The sequence below is a fragment of the Vicia villosa genome, linkage group LG1 (genome assembly GCF_029867415.1).
Source record: "Vicia villosa cultivar HV-30 ecotype Madison, WI linkage group LG1, Vvil1.0, whole genome shotgun sequence".
Taxonomy (NCBI): domain Eukaryota; kingdom Viridiplantae; phylum Streptophyta; class Magnoliopsida; order Fabales; family Fabaceae; genus Vicia; species Vicia villosa.
The window spans coordinates 58,889,832-58,914,683 of record NC_081180.1 but is presented as its reverse complement, the minus strand read 5'-3'; the positions used below and the strand labels follow the sequence as shown (position 1 = coordinate 58,914,683).

Here is a 24,852-nt window from a genome sequence, read left to right as displayed (position 1 = left end):
AGGCTATCTCATAAGGGGCCATACATTAGGCGAGCCATTCATTAGGCTATCTCATAAGGGGCCATTCATTAGGCGAGCCACACATTAGGCTATATCAGAAAAGGCCATACATTAGGCGAGCCATACATTAAGCTATATCAGAAGGGATGATGAAAATACTGGAATGAGTTGTACACTAGACTGTATCTGAAGGAGGGGTCGTACATTTAGACTATATGAATATGAGAATGAGTCGTACATTAGACTAAGTCTGAAGGAGTGAGTCGTACATTAGACTGCCTTTGAAGGAGTGATATTTGGATGAGTAACTAAGAGAGGGGTCAGAATGACTCGTACACTAGACTATATCTAAAAATGTGCCCACAGAATAAGTCATACACTAGACTGTATCTGGAGATAAGGATTTTCCGAATGAAGACTAGCAAGATAATATTTTGCAGGAAGGGAAATTTGAAGGAGAAAGTTCGTCAGAATAAACCTTCATTTTGATTATATCTGAGAGAAATGTTTATCTAGATGGAAATTGGAAGGACAATGCTTATCAGAATGAACCTTCGTCTTAATTGTGTCGAATGAGTTGTTAATAACATTCATTTGCTCGGGAGTTAACCTGAAAAACCAAGTTAATCTGATGCAATGTTATGACGCATGGAATATAATGCTCTCAAAATAAAATGAGAATGCTATATGTATGTATTTGTCATAATTTCGTTCAGATTTATAACAGCAATATTTTTTGGTTCTGTTACTCAGGAAATCGATTTACCTGTATAGGAAATCAGTTTCCTTGAAGCGTTGCGTCTATTTTTTCAAAAACTGACACTAGAAATCAATTTACCATCATAGGAAATCGATTTCCACAGACAAAAAAACATTTTCCAGAAACAGACTTATAGGAAAGCGATTCCAGACTAAAAATGCAGAATTTTAGATTTTTCATAAAGCCAAGAACCTAAGCGAATGCATACGATATGAGGATGATTTTGAGCACTAAATTTATTCTTATAAAGAACATGTTTGTACCTATTAAAAAATTGAGCTCCATAAAGTCTTCAAGTGGTCTTGTATCTTGGCAATTTTCTTTGAGACTTTAATGCTTGAGTAATACAAATTTGATACATCCTTTCTTGATATTTATGAGTGCACACATGTTGTCTTCATCAAAACACATAACATTTGGAGAAGCTTGCTATCACACATTCAAGTCCGAGGATTTTCGGATACTAGTTGGTTCGTTATGAGGATTTCCAAAACTCATCATTTTGTTATGAGGGTTTTTGTAACTCCCTTTTGAATCTGTGGATTACCGGATACCACTCATTTTGTTATGAGGATTTCCATAACACATCTCATGGTTAAGAGGATTACCGTAACTTATCATATTTTTTCATCTGAGGATTACTAGATGTTGTTATCATTTTGTTCTAAGGATTATAAGAATGCATCTTATGTTTACAAGGATTACTGTAACTTATCGTACTTTTTCATCTGAGGATTACCAGATGTTGTCATCTTGTTCTGAGGATTTCCAAAATGCGTCTTATGTTTGCGAGGATTACCGTAACCTTTTTTTCATAAGAGGACTTCATATGTTCTCACTTTGTTATGAGGATTGCAAGAATGGGTCTTATTGTTATGAGGATTACCATAACCCATTTTTCATCTGAAGATCACCATATGTCATCACCTTGTTCTAAGGATTTCTAGAACTCATCATTTTGTTATGAGGATTTCCGTAACTTTCATTTTTGAAATGAGGATTTCCTGATCTCATCATTGAGTCTGAGGATTTTCCGATACCTATATGTTATTTTTAGAATTTCCCGGACTCACCATTTTGTTACAATTGATTTCTGTTACTCTCCTTTGAGTTCTAGGAATTCTAGATACCAATTGGTTTGTTCTAAGGATTTCCAAAATCCACCATCTTGTTATGATGGATTTATGTAACCCCCTTTGAATCCGAAGATTTTCGCATATTAGTTGGTTTGTTCTGAGGATTTATAGAACCCACTATTTTGTTACAAAGATTATTGAATGCCACTTGGTTACTTATGAGAGAATACATAACTCGCATTTCTTTTGAGGCATTCCCAAGGAGCTTTATTCCCAGTTATGCGGTTGGATATCTTCCCTGGTGGATATTCTTCACAAATCATCCCAGTTATTCCCCAGTGAATCTATTGCATATTCTATCCCCATATAAGGCATTTCACCCAGACCCATTGCACTTCATTTCATCCCACTGCATTGACATTCAAAGGAAAAATATGGATCCTTTGTATTTAATTATCTTTTACCACTATTATATAAAGATTGTTGTTATTCATACTCTTTGGTCAAAGGTGATTAAATATGGACAACTGTCGTGCCCTAATTTTGTCCCAAGATTTTTTAAATCATTTTTGCATATCATTTGCATTAGGTCAAGTGTTACCTTATTTGAAATTGCAAAAATATTATAAGTACACTACATGCATCATAAGCCATGTATCATTCAAAATTCATTCATTTCAAGATGATTCCATCAATAGTCAATCAAGATACCAAAAGTCAATATTTGATATTTGAATAATTCCATGGTGTATCATTCCAAATCAATTCCTATAATTCATTATATGCATTTTGCATCATTCAAAATCAAAATTCAACTTAAAAATAATGTTAAAGTTGACTAAAATATTCAAGTCATTTTGTATTGTTTTTCATTTTTGCATCATACGCATAAAAAACCCAAAAAAAAAAATCAATGGAAATAAAATCAAAGCAAAATTCTCATTTCATCATTATTTTAATTCACTTCATTTTTTATTTAAGCATATACCATTCATATCAAAAAGTCAAGATTTTTGGCATAAAAAACAAAAATTGATCACATTTATTTTGCCTCATCATACTTCTCATTCAAACTTCATTTGATTCATTTAATTATACAATATATCAGAATTTGAAATTAGAAGTGAGATATTTTCATGCTAAATTCAAATTCATCCAAATTTACTCATACTTTTTGCATTTTTTTTATAATTCTTAAACCATCCTTTAACTTAATTCTAGAGCCCGTAAATCAACATCATTTCATTCATAAATCACATTAACAAACACACAAAAAATAGAGCTAAAGCCTTGCATAAATTTTGTGAAGTCAAGATTAAATAAAGAACTTTGTTTTTGATGAAGACAAAACTCTAAATAACAAGAAGGCAAAGATGAGTTGTTAAAGTTAAAATATCAATGATCAAGGCTTTGGAATCAAGCTTGCACTTCAAGAAGGTATAATGACTATAATTACATTCTCTAAAGTCTTAGATGCTCAAGAAATCAACCAACCATTGCATAGACCATCCATGATAATAGCAAACATTTGCAAAATCTTTTATTCAAGTTTTACACTGGGTAAATCGATTTACCATAACATGAAATCGATTTGCCACTGTCTTAAAACATTTCCAGAAGCAAAAATTCACTTTTTGCACTATGGAAATCGATTTACCTAAAGAGGAAATCGATTTCCCACTGTTTGTTTTTGAAATTTTGTTAACGTTACATGCATGAAATCGATTTCATGCTAAGGGAAATCGATTTCCCCTGTACGTTTTATGAAAAACAGCAGCATTTCATAGCACCTTTCCACACACCTTTTCATGGAAACATTTCCTTTAATCTTGGCAATTGTTCATGATTAATTTACAGAAACTTATGATATTTCAAGGGGTGTTATGAACATCTATATATACTCAAAATTTCAAATTCATTCTTCACCTCTTCCAATCAAAAACTCTTAGAAATTTTCAGAAATTCACATTGTTTTTCTTCAATCTTTTTCAAGATATTTTCTACACACTTTCATATCGTCCAAACTAGAAAATATTTTGAGCAATCTATTACTTTAAAGAATTGTGAATTATTATCATTGGAAGGGAAGATCAATCAAGTGATTGATACATTGTTCTACTATTCAAACTCTTATACAAAATCAAATACTTGTTGTATTCTTGTTATCCAGGATTGTTGGAAACAAGTTAGACACTTTGAGAGGATTGTTCTCATAAGTGGTCTTAGTGAAAAATCCAAGAGGATTGTTCTTGGTCCAAGAGGATTGTTCTTGGTGTTTGGTTAGGCTTGTACAAGATACCAATTATATTGAAATCTCTTACTGCGTAAGGGGACTGGAGTACTCTCGGTTTGTGAGGGGAACCAGGATATATCCTTGTGTCATTTATTTTTCTGCACTTTACATCTTTTAGTAATATTACCATAAACCAGAAAAATAATCACTTTACACCATAAAACCGAAAAAGTTATAAAGTACCTAATTCACCCCCCCTCTTAGGCATATCTGATACTTACATTTGGCATCAGAGCAAGTTATAGGTAACTTGTTCCTAAAGATCCAGAATGGCTTCCGCAAATCAAAATCCGGTTTTCAGAGATGGTGGTTCGAACAACAAGCCTCCATTGTTTTGTGGTGAATATTTTGACTTTTGGAAAATCCGAATGAAGGCTCATCTAGAAGCACAAGGAGAAGAAGTTTGGGAGGTTGTCCTACAAGGTCCTCATGTCCCTACAACGGTCGTTAATGGTGTTGGATCGGAGAAACCTAAAGCTTCATGGGATGATAATGATAGAAAAAGGGTTCTTGCTGACAAAAAGGCGGTCAATCTTCTTCAAGGTGCTCTTAGTATGGATGAATTTTTCCGAGTATCGGCATGTACAACATCAAAGGAAATTTGGGATACTCTTGTAGAAACTCATGAAGGTACCACTGAAGTTAAAAGATCAAGATTGAATACCTTAAGCCAAGAGTACGAACTGTTTAGAATGAAGCCCGGTGAAACTATTCTCGATTTGCAAAAACGATTCGTACATTTGACAAATCACTTGAAGGCACTTGGTAAGACTCTTACTACCGAAGAACTTAATCTTAAAGTGCTCAGATCTTTGACAAGGGAGTGGCAACCAAAAGTGACGGCGATATCCGAAAAGAAGAATTTATCAAAATTTACTTCCGCAACACTATTTGGAAAACTTCAAGAATATGAGACGGAACTTGGAAGATTGGAAAAACATGAGAACTTAGAGAAGAAATCAAAAAGCATTGCATTAAAGGTAGATTCAAAAGAAAGCAAAATGAAAGATGCATCGGATGAAGATGAAAACTTCTTGCTTCTTGTAAAAAGGTTAGGCAAATTTTTTGGTAATAAAAATAATATTGATAAAACTAACTATGTCAAAAGAAAGAAATTCTCAAAGCATAAAGATAAAGAAGCATCCACTTCATCACAAGAAGTTACATGCTATGAATGTGGGAAACAAGGACACATAAAGCCGGAATGTCCAAAGCTTTCGAAGAAGAATGGATTCAAAGGCAAAAAGGAGTTCAAAAATAAAAAGGCCTACATAGCATGGGAAGATAATGAAGTAAGTTCCTCATCGGACTCCGATAGTGACGAAAGTGCAAACCTAGCACTAATGGCATCACACCACTCCGACGATGAAGAAGGCGAGGTTAGTTATGATGATTCTCTTTTTGATAATGGTGCACAAGGTGCAATAGAAGAATTATTAAAAGAATGTAAAATTCTCTATAAAACTATCTCATCTCAAAAGAAAATCATACTATCTTTAGAAGAGAAGGTTAAGATAAGTGAAGTAGAACATAAAGATGACAAAGAAAAAATAATTAGTGTTCAAGAAGATAATGTTGCATGCAAGAATTGTGAATCACTTTCCTTCCAAATTGTCCAATTAAAACGTGTTTTAGAAAGATATGAAAAAGGGCAAATTGGATTGGAAAATGTTCTTAGCACACAAAGATACTCCAATGATAAGAGCGGACTTGGTTTCTCTAAATTTGATAAACCAACATCCAACAAGACTATCTTTGTCAAGGCTAGTAACCAACCAATTCAAGAGAAAGTGATCAAGCCTAAAGTAATGCAACATTATCCTAAAAGGAAGAACTTTGTTAAGAAGAAATCTTATCCTCCTAGATATAGAAGTAACTTTGAACCTACTTGTTTTTATTGTGGTATTATTGGTCACACACCCAATGCTTGTTATGTAAGGAACTTTAGTGTTCCTAGTGGACATTATGTATGGGTGAAGAAAGGAACTAACTATGATGGACCCAAAGCCATTTGGGTACCTAACAAAACTTAATTTGTTTTGTAGGTATGCTTGAAGACCACTTCAAACCTATGGTATCTAGATAGTGGTTGTTCAAAGCATATGACGGGTGACTTAAACCAATTTTCAGATCTAAGGTTAAAGGCCAAGGGCTTTGTCACTTATGGAGACAACAATAAGGGAAGAATCCTTGGCAAAGGCAAAGTTGGTGCACCACCTTTCACATCCATTGAAGATGTTCTTTATGTTGAAGGACTAAAGCATAATCTTCTAAGCATTAGCCAACTTTGTGACAAAGGCTTCAAGATCAAATTCACCAAAGAGGAATGCTTGATCATCGATGAAGTCACCAATGAGGTAAAACTCAAAGGTACAAGAATTAATAACATTTTTATGATTTCTTTAAATGATTTATCTTTGAAAGTAAAATGTCTTTTGGTAAACAATAATGAATCATGGTTATGGCATAAAAGAGCAGCCCATATTCATATGGATCATTTAAATAAATTAACCAAACATGATCTTGTTATTGGCCTACCTAAGATAAAGTTTGTCAAAGATAAATTATGTGATGCATGTCAAAAGGGAAAGCAAACCAAATCATCTTTCGAACCAAAGAATGTGGTGACTACAACAAGACCACTTCAATTGTTGCATATGGATCTATTTGGTCCATCAAGGACAAGAAGCTTCGGAGGTAATGTATACGCTTTAGTTATTGTTGATGATTATTCTAGATATTCTTGGACTTTGTTTCTTGTGCAGAAAAGTGATGCTTTTAAAGCCTTTAAGAAGTATGCAAAACAAATCCAAAATGAGAAATCATTAAAGATTGTATCCATAAGAAGTGATCATGGTGGAGAGTTTCAAAATGCATCATTTGAAGAATTTTGTGAAGAACATGGTATCTCTCATAATTTTTCAGCACCAAGAACTCCACAACAAAATGGAGTAGTTGAAAGGAAAAATAGGTTTCTAGTAGAACTTGCAAGAACAATGCTTAGTGATGCAAATCTTCCTAAATACTTTTGGGCGGATGCGGTTAGTACGGCATGTTATGTTGGAAATCGAGTAATCATTAGACCTATCTTAAAGAAGACTCCATATGAACTCTTCAAAGGAAGAAAGCCAAACATTGCTCACTTTCACATTTTTGGATGCAAGTGCTTTGTTCTCAACAATGACAAAGACAACCTTGGTAAGTTTGATGAGAAATCCGACGAAGGTATATTTCTTGGTTATTCTCTTTCTAGTAAAGCATATAGAATTTATAATAAAAGAACTTTAACTATTGAAGAATCCATGCATGTATCTTTTGATGAGACTAACACTTCCAAAGAAGAAATAGTTGTTTGTGATGATGATGATCCTTTAGATTTACCCCCGGAAGAACTTTCAAATGATACAATTATGAAGGCACCGAAAGAACTTTCAAATGATACAATTGTGAAGGCACCGGAAGTTCAACAAGAAAGTGTACAACAAGAATCAAACACCAATGATCTACCAAAAGAATGGAGAACTCATAGAGATCATCCTATTGATAAAGTTATTGGTGATATTAGTCAAGGAGTTGCAACAAGATTAAATCTCAAAGATGCTTGCTTACACATGGCTTTTGTTTCTCAAATTGAACCTTCCAAAGTTGATGAAGCCTTAGGAGACGATCAATGGATAAATGCAATGCAAGAAGAATTAAATCAATTCGAGAGAAATCAAGTTTGGGAACTTGTGCCTAGACCAAGTAATAAACACATCATAGGTACTCGATGGGTGTTTAAGAACAAACTTGATGAGAATGGTATAATTGTTCGAAACAAAGCAAGATTGGTGGCCCAAGGTTACAATCAAGAAGAAGGAATCGACTTTGAAGAAACATTTGCTCCGGTTGCAAGGTTAGAAGCTATTCGTCTTTTACTTGCTTATGCATGTTCATTAAATTTTCAGCTTTATCAAATGGACGTCAAGAGCGCATTCTTGAATGGTTACATCAATGAAGAAGTCTATGTCAAACAACCCCCGGGATTTGAAGACTTCAAGAATCCTACACATGTCTTTAAGTTGAGAAAGGCTCTTTATGGCTTAAAGCAAGCACCAAGAGCATGGTATGATAGACTTAGCAATTTTTTGTGTGAAAAGGGTTTCGAAAAGGGTAAGGTTGATAAAACTTTGTTCATTAAGAAAATCAAGAGTAACACTTTATTGGTTCAAGTCTATGTTGATGATATCATTTTTGGATCGACTAACAAAGAAATGTGTGAGGAATTCTCATTGATGATGCAAGGAGAATTCGAGATGTCTATGATGGGAAAGATGAACTACTTTCTTGGACTACAAATTAAGCAACTCAAAGATGGAATCTTTATCAATCAATCCAAATATTGTAAAGAATTATTGAAGAAGTTTGATATGGATAATTGTAAAGCAATGAATACTCCAATGGGCTCCGGTACATATGTTGATCAAGATGAATCCGGTACTCCAATTGATATTACTAAGTATCGAGGTATGATTGGTTCTTTATTGTATTTGACGGCAAGCCGTCCTGATATAATGTTTAGTGTTTGTCTTTGTGCTCGCTTTCAAGCAAATCCAAAGGAATCACATCTTATGGCGGTTAAAAGGATCATGAAGTATCTCAAAGGAACGACCAACGTTGGCTTATGGTATCCAAAAGGTAGTGTTTGCAATTTAATTGGTTATTCTGACGCGGATTATGCAGGATGTAAAACTGATCGTAAAAGCACAAGTGGTACTTGTCACATTCTTGGAAATGCATTAGTATCATGGGCTTGTAAAAAACAAGCATGTGTTGCTCTTAGCACGGTCGAAGCAGAATACATAGCAGCAGGTAGTTGTTGTGCACAAATTCTTTGGCTTAAGCAACAACTTCGTGACTACGGACTTGATCTCGGATGCATTCCTCTTCGATGCGACAATACAAGTGCTATAAATATTACAAAGAATCCGGTCATGCATTCAAGAACCAAACACATAGACATTCGACATCATTTTCTTCGCGATCATGTGCTTAAAGGAGATGTTGAAGTCACTTTTGTAGATACTCATAATCAATTTGCAGATATCTTCACCAAGCCTCTTCCAAAAGAACCTTTTTACAAAATTCGAAGAGAACTTGGAATTTTGGATGAAAAAGACACATAGATATCTCACTTTATGTTTCTCCGTCAAAAATTTCTAAGGTGCACATGGTGTCTTATCTCATCTAATCTTCTTACAAATGATTTCACAATGTCTCTACTTCTACACCATTCTTTTAAGTGTTTTAGATGTTTAAAATACATAAAAATATGTGAAAATTATATTTTTTTCTATGAGTAAATCGATTTCATCTAATGGTAAATCGATTTACTACTGTAACAGTAGCTTAGTGTTTTGTGTTTTTCATTTTTTGGCTTGGGGAAATCGATTTGACCCCTGAGGAAATCGATTTGATGCTGTAAGTATGCCTCTGTTTTCATTTTTTGGCTTGGGGAAATCGATTTAACCCCTAAGGAAATCGATTTGATGCTGTAAGTTTGCTTCTGTTTGCGCTTTTTGACTTGGGTAAATCGATTTCACCCCATGGTAAATCGATTTCTTACTGTATATATTCAGATTTTTTTATGTTTGCTTCTTAAATGTTGGTCCAATAACATTGTCACACCTCCTCTCTCTCCCTCATAAAAGCAAAAAAAAATTTGTCTCTCATCTCCCATAACCCTAGCAGCCGAAAATTGGTGAGTGGGTGCTCTCCAAAAACCCAAAATTTCCTCTTCTCCAAAACACTCTCAAACTCCATTAAACCTTATTCTCATCTTCAACAAACTTTCATCCATGTCTTCAAGAGTAAAGAGGAAAGCTTCAGCCACTGAGAAAGGGAAGAACAAAGCTTCATCTTCTTCCATAGATACTCCAAACATCTTCCATGACCATCCCTCAAAGGAATTAGAAAGGTACCAAAAGTTTTATCAATCAAAATTTGTCCAAACTCCAAAATATGGTGCACTCTCTACTTTTCCTACTCAATGTTTTAGTTTTCAAGAAACATTAACTTCATTAGGTTTGGGTCCTCTTATTGCATCCTCTGGACCATATTATCCGGATTTAGTTAGAATGTTCTATTGTAATATGCGTTCGGATAATAATAAGTTTGTTACAAATGTAAGAGGGAAAAACATAGTTTTGCATCCTAAGAAACTTGGTAGAATTTTGGATATCCCTTATGTTGGTAGCTCTCTATATGATCCAGATATTGAAGAGTGGCAAGGATATCATAAGAGAGAATTTTATTTCAGCTTAAGTAGGATAACGGAAGAAGAATATAATGCTAAAAGGGTTGAAACTTCAAAAGATTTTTGGAGTGCTGGAAATTTTGCTATTAATGATAGATTGCTTCATTATGCTTTGGTCTATATCTTGCTACCTCGAAATGGCAATCATTGCAACATTACCGATATGGAAATGCAAGTATTATATGCAATCAAGAATGGTATCTCTCTCAATTGGTCTAGCCTCATTTTACACCATATGTTGTGTCACACTCAAAAGATTAAGTCTCTTCCATATGCTTGGTTCATAACTCGTATTTTGGAACATTTTGGGGTTTCTTTTGATGATGTTGGTTATCATCTTATGGATACTAGAAGTCATAAGTTCTCTATTAAAAGTGTGGATAAGCGGATGGGTGTTCTTTATGATCCGGAAACACAAACGATTTCATATCTTAATAATGAAGGAAATCAAGCTAATGTTCAAGAAGATTTTGGTCATGAAGAAGCCCAAGACAATATTGGTGATGAAGAAGTTCCTCCTCATGCTCAAGATGGTCCAAGTAATCAAGAGGTGATAAATTTTATGACTCAACAATTTGCAACACTCAACACCTCAATCTACAACCAATGGAACTCTATCAATGAATCCACCACAACCCGGATCAATGATTTTCGCTATGATGTGAATCAACAATTCTCTTACCTTTACTCTCATCTCCACATTCCACCATATGATCCAAATAACCCAGCTGTCCCTACTCCAATAAATCCACCTATTCAAACTCAATTTCCCTATCAAGGACCAAACTTCTTCAACAACAACAAAACCAACAATGAGATGGACCAATCTTGATATGTTGTTCTTGTTTGTTCTTTTAGTATTATGTCACTCTATGTTTCTTATATTGTTTATTTATGTTTCATGTTAAACTTCTTAAAACTTTATGTGGTTTGTAAGGTACTTGTTACCATAACTTTATTATCTTGATTGTTCTACTTGTTTGAATACATGTGTTTGTTATGATGAATGATGTTCTATTTGCCACTATTACTATCTTTCACCCATCTTTCCCTTCTTTTTGATAATGACAAAGGGGGAGAAAGGTGTTATACTTGTTTGTATGTTTATAAATTTCCTAAGGTACAAATGATACAAATTTCTCCAAATTTCTCCAAGTAGCACAAGTACACACTAAGGGGGAGCTATATATCTTAGGGGGAGAAATTATTTCAAGAAATGTCAAAACATCAAGAGGATTATTTGTCATCATCAAAAAGGGGGAGAATGTGAAGTCAAGATTAAATAAAGAACTTTGTTTTTGATGAAGACAAAACTCTAAATAACAAGAAGGCAAAGATGAGTTGTTAAAGTTAAAATATCAATGATCAAGGCTTTGGAATCAAGCTTGCACTTCAAGAAGGTATAATGACTATAATTACATTCTCTAAAGTCTTAGATGCTCAAGAAATCAACCAACCATTGCATAGACCATCCATGATAATAGCAAACATTTGCAAAATCTTTTATTCAAGTTTTACACTGGGTAAATCGATTTACCATAACATGAAATCGATTTGCCACTGTCTTAAAACATTTCCAGAAGCAAAAATTCACTTTTTGCACTATGGAAATCGATTTACCTAAAGAGGAAATCGATTTCCCACTGTTTGTTTTTGAAATTTTGTTAACGTTACATGCATGAAATCGATTTCATGCTAAGGGAAATCGATTTCCCCTGTACGTTTTTTGAAAAACAGCAGCATTTCATAGCACCTTTCCACACACCTTTTCATGGAAACATTTCCTTTAATCTTGGCAATTGTTCATGATTAATTTACAGAAACTTATGATATTTCAAGGGGTGTTATGAACATCTATATATACTCAAAATTTCAAATTCATTCTTCACCTCTTCCAATCAAAAACTCTTAGAAATTTTCAGAAATTCACATTGTTTTTCTTCAATCTTTTTCAAGAAATTTTCTACACACTTTCATATCGTCCAAACTAGAAAATATTTTGAGCAATCTATTACTTTAAAGAATTGTGAATTATTATCATTGGAAGGGAAGATCAATCAAGTGATTGATACATTGTTCTACTATTCAAACTCTTATACAAAATCAAATACTTGTTGTATTCTTGTTATCCAGGATTGTTGGAAACAAGTTAGACACTTTGAGAGGATTGTTCTCATAAGTGGTCTTAGTGAAAAATCCAAGAGGATTGTTCTTGGTCCAAGAGGATTGTTCTTGGTGTTTGGTTAGGCTTGTACAAGATACCAATTATATTGAAATCTCTTACTGCGTAAGGGGACTGGAGTACTCTCGGTTTGTGAGGGGAACCAGGATATATCCTTGTGTCATTTATTTTTCTGCACTTTACATCTTTTAGTAATATCACCATAAACCAGAAAAATAATCACTTTACACCATAAAACCGAAAAAGTTATAAAGTACCTAATTCACCCCCCCCCTCTTAGGCATATCTGATACTTACAAATTTCTCTCCAAATTTCAGGATTTTTCATCTTTAAGAAACTCGAAAAAAGTTTGGAACACTAAATTGGTTTGTGAATCTCTACTTGTTAATGACTATTCATTTTAGAAGTTTTAAATTCAAGAAATCAACTAAAAATATCCATAATTGAAAAAAAATGGTAAAACTTACTTGATTTTTCTTGTGTGTAGAGTATGGGAAATTTAAATTAAAAAGTTTTAAATTTTGATGAAATCAAAATTATTTATAAAGTTCAAAGTGTTTTAAAGGATATTAATACAACTTATGAAATATAATTTTGTAATGTATGAGCCTAAGAGGTTCAAGTTCAACCCAGACATATTATAAATCATCCTTTAAAAAAGTTTAACTATCAAAACACATAACACACCTATTAGTGCGGACCAAAATAATAGGATCTAAGTGCTCATGTTTCCATAATATGATAACACAATGCGGTAATCTATAGGGGTGTCCATTAGTTTGGAAAAATCGGAAACAAATTGGAATCCAAACCAAATTATGGTATTTGAGTCGAACATTTTTTTAGTTCGGACAAAAATTTACAAATTAATTAAACTCGTTGTTAATTGGTTTGGACAATGGATTTTCAAAATTCTACTCATGAACCGTCTCCCCAAACCAATCATTATTACTGCATATATTATTGTTTATTATTACTTTTTAATAAAAATAAAAATTAATACCAAAACTTAAAACAAAATATAATCTATTTAATAAGTAAATTTCTGCACTATGTAATATATAGAAATGCATTGCAATTAGTATACATAGAAGTGGCTTAGTGGATGAGGAGTGTTTCGTTAATGTAAAGGGCATGGGTTTAACACTTGGTGGAACCAAAATTTTTAAGCTTGAAAATTCTTGATTTTAAAAAAAATGAAAAATAAAAAAAATAGGTTGCCACGTCAGCAACGTCCCAAACCAACAATATGGAGTGTATACAAACCATATAGTTGTCACTATTTAGGTCAAAATTTATATGATATTTACATACATTTTTTGATACCAGAGCATCTTATAGTTGCCACTATTTAGGTCAAAATTTATATGATATTTACATACATTTCTCTTTACTTTGATACCAGAGCATCTTTAAAGGTATAGCTCCTCACTTAGAAAAGGATTGTAAGAAGAAGAAAATGATGAGACTGCCACTATTTAGGTCAAAATTTATATGATATTTACATACATTTCTCTTTACTTTGATACCAGAGCATCTTTAAAGGTATGGCTCCTCACTTAGAAAAGGATCGTAAGAAGAAGAAAATGATGAGATGAAAATACAACACTAATATACCATAATCAATGAAGCAAAGATTACATCACTTACTAATGAAATAAAACCCCCTTTATAAATTATTATAAAAATAAATTTAACACAAATTTTATATATAAGAAGCTCTTTGAATTATTTATTCACATTTGATCGGACCCTACATCATTATGAGTAAGGATTAATCTAGTTTCCTTTGCGCTGAAAAATGAAAATCTCACTCAAGAAAATTTGTTTATAAAGATGGAACTCCAAAAGAATTTGGTTACAAAATTTTTTTTTACTCACATTTAATTTTGGTTAAATACCTTTTTTCGTCTCTTATCTACTCGATATTCAATTTGACGCTTTAACTTTTAAAAACACTATTTTGATCCCTCAAATTTTAAAAATATATCACATTAGTTATTTCCGTCGATTCTCTTAGTCAAAGTCAATTCACGAAATTATGTGGCACTGAAGAGGAATATCATGTGGCTTAGATCAATTTTATGACCAATTTGACGACATAAATATTTGTCACTAATTTTTTTCTATATTTTGATTGGAGTTCTTCATCTTCTTTCCCAATACCAATTTCAGTGGAATTTTCTCGAACATTGGTAAACCTATTTTTGTTGTTGGGATGAACATTGTCACTCATTAAATATACGATTAGTTTTTCACTACATCCATATGATGTCCATATTAAAGAATAACCAAAGGCAAAACAGTAAAGTGAAAGTTGTTCGTCACCAAACATTGAAATGCTTTGTCAGTGGCTACCAAACATTCTGATAGTAATTAGTTTCAATTGAAAGTTTTAGGATGCTGATTGAGAGTTAATGTAGTTTATTTAGTATTTTATATTAGTTGTTGTTTTGTAATAATTCTAAAATGTTCTTAGGATCTTTTAAGGTTGTTGAATTGGGCTTTTATAAGTTTGGGCTTTATTATATATGTAGTCCTTCAGACATTGAAAGGATTATGAAATGAAAAGTCTTTAATTTTCTTAGTTTATTTTACTTATCTCTTTTATTTCTCTTAGCTTTTCTTGAGTTGTCAGGGTTCTAAAATAGCTTCCTAACATTGGTGCTTTCATTCATGTACTCAAATCCTCCTATGGATTATCCTTATCATACATACACCTTCATATCATCCATAGAGTATTCTTCCAACCTATCCCACAAACCCTTATTTTACATCTCCTACCACATCTTCATTTCCATCTTTTCCATGGGAACTTTTTACACCTTGTTACACTCATGTTGGATCATCATCACCAAATTTGTATCTAAATCATGGATATTCACTACATACACCTAATCCTAACCCATATTCATCCTATTCAACATATCATTATTCATACTACTACAATAATTATCATCAACCACTAACACCAACAAAAACCTCCTCCACAATTAAAAGAGATTTTGAAAAACATTTACAAGTGCCTCATCTCTCTTTTAAGAAAAGATCTCAAAAAAAGTCTCAAAACCCTTTCCAATTCACAGTACCTCCTTATCGATTTTCCTTTCCTCTACAAACCAAAACCCTTAAATCCCAAACCAAATCCTTAAATCCCCCTTTTCATTTAAGCTACGAACAAATCACATCCATGACAACTACTTCTCCCAAACCTTGACTACCTTTGCTCTTCCAAACGATGATGGGAGATTCCCTCATCATCCTCCACAACAACCCTCTGAGCGCAACTTCGTCAACCATCCCAATCGCATCAATGGCACCACCGTTTCAAAACCCTCTGATCCATTTATAATTTCCCCGGATCCCCTCTGGATAACCATAAACAAAGTTTGTGGAGGAGCTATTTCACTTTCAATCTTCGGCGAGGAAGCAGCATCCGACCGTGACGATCCCGAAGACGTCAACATCGCCCCTCTCTTCGACAACAGTTTCGATTTCGAGACTACAAATACTGAGAATTCTCTCCTTGTACCTGATGATGAAGAGGATTTTAAAAACAACCAAACCACTTACCTCATTGTAATCGACGACGCCGATAATGTTTCTGACGAAGCTTCCTCTATTGAATCCTCTCAAGACGATTTGTTCGGTGAAATCGACAAAGCAATCGCTCTCAAACACAAAGAGTTCGTTAAACAAGGTCTAGTCCTGCCAAAGATGATATTGCCAAAGTCATTCACGAAGAGCTTCAACCATATGAAGTCGACGATGCCGAAGAAAACAAGCGACTCAAGGGACTTGCAGTGAATTCTGAAACTCCGGGAGATTTAACCGAAGATGGTGATTTAGGTTCTAATTCTGATTCTTTGTTTGATTTAGATTTTGATAGTTTAGTGGAGAGTAAGAAAGCTAGAATAGTTGAACCTATATTTCATATGACTTTGGCTGAGCTTTTAGATGAGAGTAAAGTGGCTCCTGTTTTGGTTTACTAGAATTTAGAAGTTGAAATTAGTGGCATTCAACATGATTCTAGGCTTGTAACTTCTGTTAATTTGTTTGTGTGCCATGTTGGAAGTAAAAACAACTGACACATGTTCTTGAGAGAGGCTGATAAAAGAGGAATTGTTATTGTTAAGTTAACATTCATAACAATTACTTCTCTTTGGAAAACTATTAGCTACAAAACATTACTTCAATCGAAGTTGAAAGCATCTCAGATGAATATGATGAAGGAGGATTATCAGCAGCAGAAAGCTTAGAGATTTACAAAGAAACCTTTTGGAGAGTTGGATCAAAATCATTTTCTGAGCTTCTCCAGAAACTGTCCACCTCAGAAACTCCACCAAGTTGTGTTATCTTTGATGGTTTTTTGCATTGGACTCTTGATGTTGGTCAGAGCTTTGGGTTACTCGGAGTATGGCCAGAATCGGGAAGCTTTAATGATTACGGAATAGGTTTCATGCCTGAGAAGTTCAAGGGAGAGTGTGTTACTGGCGATAATTTTAAGCTAGCCAATTGTAACAATAAAATCATTAGTGCGTGGTTCTATTCAAAAGGTTTTGACGCAGAAAATGTTCCTCTAGAAGGCGCTGTCAACAAGGTTTTCTTCAGATCAGCTAGAGACAGTGATGGACATGGAACACACGCAACTTCCACCATTGTAGGATTCTTTGTTGCTAATGCTATCTTATTTGGCATTGCCAAAGGAACAGCTAGAGGTGGTGCTCCAAGTGCAAGGCTTGCTATCTACAAGGACTTTTGGTTTGGATTTTGTAATGATCTTGATATTCTTTCTGCTATAGATGATGCAATTCATGACGTGTTGACATACTTTCCCTCTCCTTTGGTCCTAATCCTCCGCAGTCGAATTACTTTGAGGACGCAGTCAGTATTGGAGCATTCCATGCATTTCAAAAGGGAATTCTTGTTTCTGCTTCTTCTGGAAATTCCGTTTTTCCTCGAACGGCTTGCAATGTTGCTCCTTGGATCCTTACTGTTGCCGCGAGCATGTTAGACAGAGAATTTAGTTCAAATATCTACCTCGGCAACTCAAAAGTTTTGAAGGGTTTTTCTCTAAATCCAATAAAAATGGAGAGTTTTCATGGTTTGATGTATGGAAGTGCAGCTGCAGTTTCTGGAGTTCCAGCAACAAATGCTAGCTTCTGCAAGAACAATACTCTAGATCCTACCTTAATCAATGGAAAAATTGTTATCTGCACAATTGAAACATTTGTTGTCAATAGAGAAGAAAAATCCATAATGGTAACCCAAGGTGGTGGTGTTGGAATGATACTTATTGACCATAATGCCAAAGAAGTTGGTTTTCAGTTTGTCATTCGAAGCACTATTATTGGTCAGGATGTTGTAGAAGAGCTTCAAGCATACATAAACACAGATAAGAATCCCATTACTAAAATCAACCCAACAATAGTTGTTGGTACCAAACCTGCTCCAGAAGTAGCAGCTTTCTCTTCCATGGGGCACAATATAGTAACTTCAGATATTGACAAGCCTGACATCACAAGACCTGGACTGAATATTCTGGAAGCATGGTCTCTAGTTGAACAACAACATGTCAACTATAACATCTCCGGGAACAATATCTCCACTCTCATATTTATTTTTGAACCTTGAGAACAAGGTTCACGTGAACCTCGCGGCAATGATAGAGAGTCAATATAGTTTATTCAGTATTTTATATTAGTTGTTGTTTTGTAATAATTCTAGAATGTTCTTAGGATCTTTTAAGGTTGTTGAATTGGGCTTTTATAAGTTTGAGCTTTATTTAATTATTCATTAGGAGTACTATATATGTAGTCCTTGAGTCATTGAAAGGATTATGAAATGAAATAAAAAGTCTTTAATTTTCTTAGTATATTTTACTTATCTCTTTTATTTCTCTTAGCTTTTCTTGAGTGGTTAGGATTCTAAAGTAGCTTCCTAACGTATGCACTATATCTTAGGTTAAAAAAATTGTGTATAACAAATTAAAGAGTTATAAAAATTTATACATACCCTTAATCTTTAATCAACATTACAATTTTATGTTATTTCTCTGAAATGGCCACTGAAGTAAACCCCAAAATGAACTTGCTTATTGTTCAGTTTACTGTCACAAGTTCATTTAGAATAATTAAGAAGTAGTTCTTTAATAAAGAAAATCATTTTTGACCAAATTTTAGAGCAACAAAAGATTACACCTTTTGGTCGTTCGCTGGTATGCAGATAGTTTTTTTCCTAAAGAAATTAGTTACACATGATAAGATAACATATGAAGAAATATTTTCACATAGCATTGTAACTAAGTACATTTTTTGGTTTTAGAATTTGAGAAATTTTGGATTTTTTTGAGTTTGGTGATTAATATGAATAACAAAAATAAAAAACCCAGAAAATTGTTCTAGTGACTGAATTTTCAGTCGTTAAATCAATATTAAAATTGAAGGTTATACATTAGAAAATAATTGACGTCAGTAGTGAAATTTGAACGTAAAAGACTAACGCGATAGTTTTGAAAAATTATTGAATCAAAATGATCTTTTTAAAAGTTAAAAGTCCAAACTAAACCTCGAATACAAGATAAATGATGAAAAATATTAACTTTTAAATTTAAATAATTAACAAATTTATGTCTAAAGTCTTTTAGGTTTTATATTTTTTATTAATCCTTTAAAAGAAATTGAATTAGTCATTTATATTGTTTTAAGTTTCAATGTTTTAAATCTATGTTGTTTTACAAGCCAAGATTAAGTCATTGATGTTGAGATATTATTGAGATTGATATATTATTGAGATATTAAATATAATTTAATCTAATAATATCATATATAATTTAATCTAATAATATCATATATGAGAGTATTTCGAATTCTCTTCCAATACCTGATGGCAAAAATTGGATCCGATGGAAAAAACAGATGCAATTCTTGTTTGACTTCCATGATACCCTAGAAGTGGTTACCGACAGTGTTTCTGCGCTAGCTGTAAATGCAACCGACGCACATAAAACTACCCGAAACGAATTCAAGAAGAAATATTGAAGGTTGCTTATTGTATTCAGACGGCGGTTGATGCTGCTAACTTCGATAGAATCTCTCATGTTGAAACGGTGAAGGAGGCATAGGATTATCTAGTCAAGTATTATGAAGAAGGTGAGAAAGTTAAGGTTGTCAAGCTGCAGACCTTGTCTCGATAATATGAATTAGTGTCGATGGGAAAAGACAAAAAAGTCACAGAATATATGTCGAAGGTTCAAAACTCGTCTATCTCATGAAGGGTTGTGGTGAAACCATAACTGATAAGATGATAGTTGAGAAGGTAATGCGAATGTTGACCTCTCACTTTGATCACATTATCATAACTATTCAAGAATCCAATCATCTTGAAACCCTAAAATTGGAAGATTTGGTTTATTCATTGGAAGCACATGAGATCAGGATTGCCGAACGGAAAGGAGTTCAAGACTCAATACAAGCTCTGCAGGCTCAGTCATGAAAAAATAATGGTGGTTCCAACAAATTCAAAGGCAAGTTTGACAAGACTCGGGGCAAGAAGTCTTGGTCGAATCCCCACAAGCATCGGGTTAAAAATAGAGCTTCTGAATCCTCAAAAAGAGGAGGAGGAAACTATCGAAAGGACAAAGAAGATAAGAAAGGTATGCAGTGTTATAACTGCGAAAAGTGGGGTCATTTGGCTAAACATTATTGGTACAGGAAAGAAAATGGACCGAAAAAAGGCAAGGACGAAGGAGCAAACCCTGCACACGAAGATTCTAAAAGTGGTACGGTGGTTAGGGATGCAATTGTAGATAACCATGTCGAATCCAATATCTGGTTCCTCGACTCAGGCTGCTCGAATCACATGACTGGTCAAAAGGTGTGGTTGGCAGATATCGACGAGTCAAAGAAGAGCAAGGTAAAACTTGGTGATAATAATTCGTTGCAAACAGAAAATACTGAAACATAGTTTTTCAAATGAGTAATGGGGGGAAAGCTATGATCATAGATGCATTATATGTACCTGGAATAAAGTGCAACCTGCTAAGTGTTGGACAACTAGTTGAGAAAGGTTTCTCAATTGTCATGAAAGATGGAGTTTTTAAATTGTTCGACACCCAAAACAATTTGGTCTTGAGATCTCCTATGTCGAAGAACATGATATTTAAGACCATGATCAGTTCGACTGAAGTACAATGTCTAAAAACTATTGCCGACCACAAGGATAGTTGGGGTTGACATTTGGGGTTTGGACATTTGAATTTTCGATCACTCAATCAACTGATTACTCAAGATATGGTTACTGGTATTCCAAGTCTTGAGGATTCTGACAAATTCTATGAAGGTTGTTTAGTCGGAAAGCAATCCAGAAATTCTTTCGCTTTGACTATGGCAATGAGATCATTTTGCATACTCGAAGTGGTACACTCAGATGTATGTGATCCCTTCGAAAAACATACCATTAGTGGAAAAACACACACACACACACACACACACACACACACACACACACACACACACACATATATATATATATATATATGTCACAATGGTTGTACAAAAAAACGTAGTGATACCCCTTTTATTTTTTTAAAACTAAAGAAAAAAGAAAAGACGTGCCTTAATGTTAATGGAATAAAATATTATAGGACGCCGAGGTTCGAATCCAAGACAACTTGATTTTATCACCACGGTGAGCCTAACAACCGTTATTATATCCTAAGAATTTTTAATTTAAAAATAAAAATGTTAGCGCCTGAGAGTTGAGATGTCATCACGGTGTTTGGAAGGACCGTGGTGACTTGGGAGTTGTTGTTTGCGTGTTTTGTAGTAGTGTTATCAGCCTTCTTGGTTGAGTTGGACATGATTGCCATGATTAAAATATGTTGTGAAAGAAAATGAATACAGGTACAAAGTAGCAAGCAAAGAAGCCCAAACACTCATTATCTTAGAAACCCTAAAAAAAGGACTAAGAGCAAAGAATAACGTTGAACTGTGGAACTCATAGGAAGGAACAATCATTCATGCAAGGCCAATGTTGATGAACAAAGTCGTCCAAATTTAATCAAATGCTTGAATAAAAACGATCTCAGTAAAGAACGATAAAGAAAGCGGAAATACTATCTTTTGCATTTTTCTAACAGTCGAAAAGGTAAAACGACGCTTCAAAAGCCCTTTATATCCTACTCGAGCATTGAGGATCGTACGATCACCCCGCACTACCTATAGTTGAGATCCCCTTGAAAAATGGTTCAAAAAGCACTTGAGTACTCTAAAGAAGGAGAAACATCATTACTTACAAGCATTGGGAGACATGTCAGTCATTCCCAAAATCATATTACGTCTTACAAGGGAGGCATTTAATGGGTTTATTGCCAAGAACGACAGTGTCCCATCTAGAACTTCCACGTCTATGGATTTCGTGGCAAGCAGAAACAAGGGCTTGAGGGCAACTTTTTTGGGCCACCCACAAAGGCCTAAAGAGGCGAAGACCAAATAACAATGCAATGAAGCATTTCACGCAAAACAGGTTAACTATTTTTTCCCACTGAACAGGAAATCTCTCCCGAGAATGTTTTTCCAACCACTCAGATCAATATGACGGTTGAATGCATCTCATGCCTGGTCACAGGTCAGTTCTCTCTCCACCGCATTGAGAGTTCCGAACCATTGCAATAGACTCTGAATCCATACTTTTCGATCAATTATAGTTCCAATACAACAATTATAAAATATAATTTCTTCCACCATATTCATCTCCTATATACAGAGTTCCCTAAAAATATAAAAGACATTCAAGATTTATAAGGTTTTTTTTAAAGTTCTTTGGGCCTAGAGTAAATTATATGGCTATTGGTAAGAAAATAGTTAATTTATTTTAGTTTCATATTTGAACTATTAAATTGGACCGAGTTCGAGTTATCAAATAGAAACAAATTGTTCATAAACTTCAAGCTCAAATAACCAATTCTTATTAGAAATAAGGTGGTTTTCAAAAATTGTGTTTGGAATCCTACCGAAATTTTGACTGTCATTAAGAATTTTGGTTGGGATTGGTTCTCTATTCTTGTTAGAGGTAGGGGAAATAGCACGAAAGAGGTTTGGCTTGTCAATCCTTGTGTGTATGTTGGTGTGCAGGTTAGCTCTTTCTTGGCTTTCCTTTTAGGTTGCCTTGTCTCGTTTCGTTTCTTTTGTATTGGGTTGCACCCCTTGTGCGTTTAATACAAGTGCTTATCGGGAAAAAAAAGTTGAGTCGAGCATAACTAAATCCAACTAAACTCTCACTGATTTCCAAACTCTAATCTTCTATATTTCTCTATGCAATAAATAATCAATTATATTATAAGAAAATATATATTAATATGAAATTAAATTTTAAAATTAATAGAAATAAAAACACAAATTCCTTTTTTCATTAAGCTAACTTATTTAATATAATTGTACAAAGACATTGGATTGTAAAAACGGTTCGAAATGTAACATACTTATTGACTTTTAGAGCCCGTTTGATGCGCAAGATATGATAGAGATGTGATAAGATAGGATATCAAGCATGATAAGGATAAGATATGATATAGACATGATAAAACTTATCGTATCATGTGTTTGGTTCACACAGGATACCAAATTATATATATATATATATATATATATATATATATATATATATATATATATATATATATATATATATATATATATATATATATATATATATATATATATATATATATATATATATCTTTGGAAAATAATTATATTTTTTTAAAATCTATTTTGTAAAATATTTTAAAATTTATAAATTGGTAAGAAAATAATATTATTCTATAATTAAAAAAAAATTCATTGAAACTGTTGAGTAAGTAATTTCAATTTTTCTTAAAAATAATCATGATGAATTCTAGTATATATATTAGATAAGCAAAATAAATATATATATATATATATATATATCTTTGGAAAATAATTATATTTTTTTAAAATCTATTTTGTAAAATATTTTAAAATTTATAAATTGGTAAGAAAATAATATTATTCTATAATTAAAAAAAAATTCATTGAAACTGTTGAGTAAGTAATTTCAATTTTTCTTAAAAATAATCATGATGAATTCTAGTATATATATTAGATAAGCAAAATATATATATATATATATATATATATATATATATATATATATATATATATGACAAAATTACCCTTGCAAGAACATATATTTAATTTAATATCAAATTAATTTTTATTTTTATTTTGTCATATTTAATTTTTTTTATTTTAAATTATATTTTATGGGGGTAAATTAGTAAATCATTTTCTTATCCTATCCTGCTAGATTCTAATCCAGCTCATATTCAGGATAACAATTTAAACTAGTGAGGCAAAATAGGATAAATTGCAGGATTAACTTATTCTATCATGTTGTGTTAGTAAACACTAAATAAAAATAGAATATAATAGAGATATCATATCCTATCTCTTATCCTGCGGACTAAACAGACCTTAAAAGATAATAAAAATTTCAACCATTAAACTATTTAAAAAACATAAATTATCTATCAACAACTAGTAAAAACAAATGCAAATAGTTTTTTTTTTCTTTCTTTTCTGAATCAAAATGCAGGCTTGCGTATGACTAGGGGTGATCAAAACCAAACCAACCCAATAGAAAATCGCAAACCAAACCAAACCAAACCGAAACCGCAAAAAACCGCATTTGGTTCGGATTAGTTTGGGTCAGTTTTTACAAAACCGCACGGTTCGGTTCGGTTTGCGGTTTGTATTTTGTAAACCGAACCAAACCGAATCAAACCGCACTATGTTACAACCTAAATTTTACTAACTCACATTCAACCCAAACTTAAACTTATTATACATTAGCATTATGATTACGAACAATTTTCTCATCCTTACACATATAATTTCAGTCCCGATCTTCTAAAATCTCTAATAACATTATTGCACCTTCTTTGTCACATACATCTTCCCTCTTCTTCTATAATCTCTACTCTCTTATATTATTTCTTTTTCACCTTCCGTATTTCAGTTTCGTTTTTATCGCATATCTTCTTCTCTAATCTCTCAACACTTTTTTTCTTTTTCACTTTCACTAATCTTTCGTGTCTTCTATTTTTTTGTTTCGTTATAATAATTTTTATATTGTTTTATGCTATTATTTTATGTTTAATATTCCACTTTTGTCTAATTTAATTTTTACATATTAAATGGAAAATTGTTGTCAAAATATAATGA

The 24,852-nt window shown here is 33.1% G+C and overlaps 1 pseudogene; it reads left to right on the top strand.

Moving 5' to 3' along the window:
• Positions 1-11,785: 11,785 nt before the first annotated feature.
• Positions 11,786-18,241, top strand: LOC131643680 (subtilisin-like serine-protease S; annotated as a pseudogene).
• Positions 18,242-24,852: the final 6,611 nt, after the last annotated feature.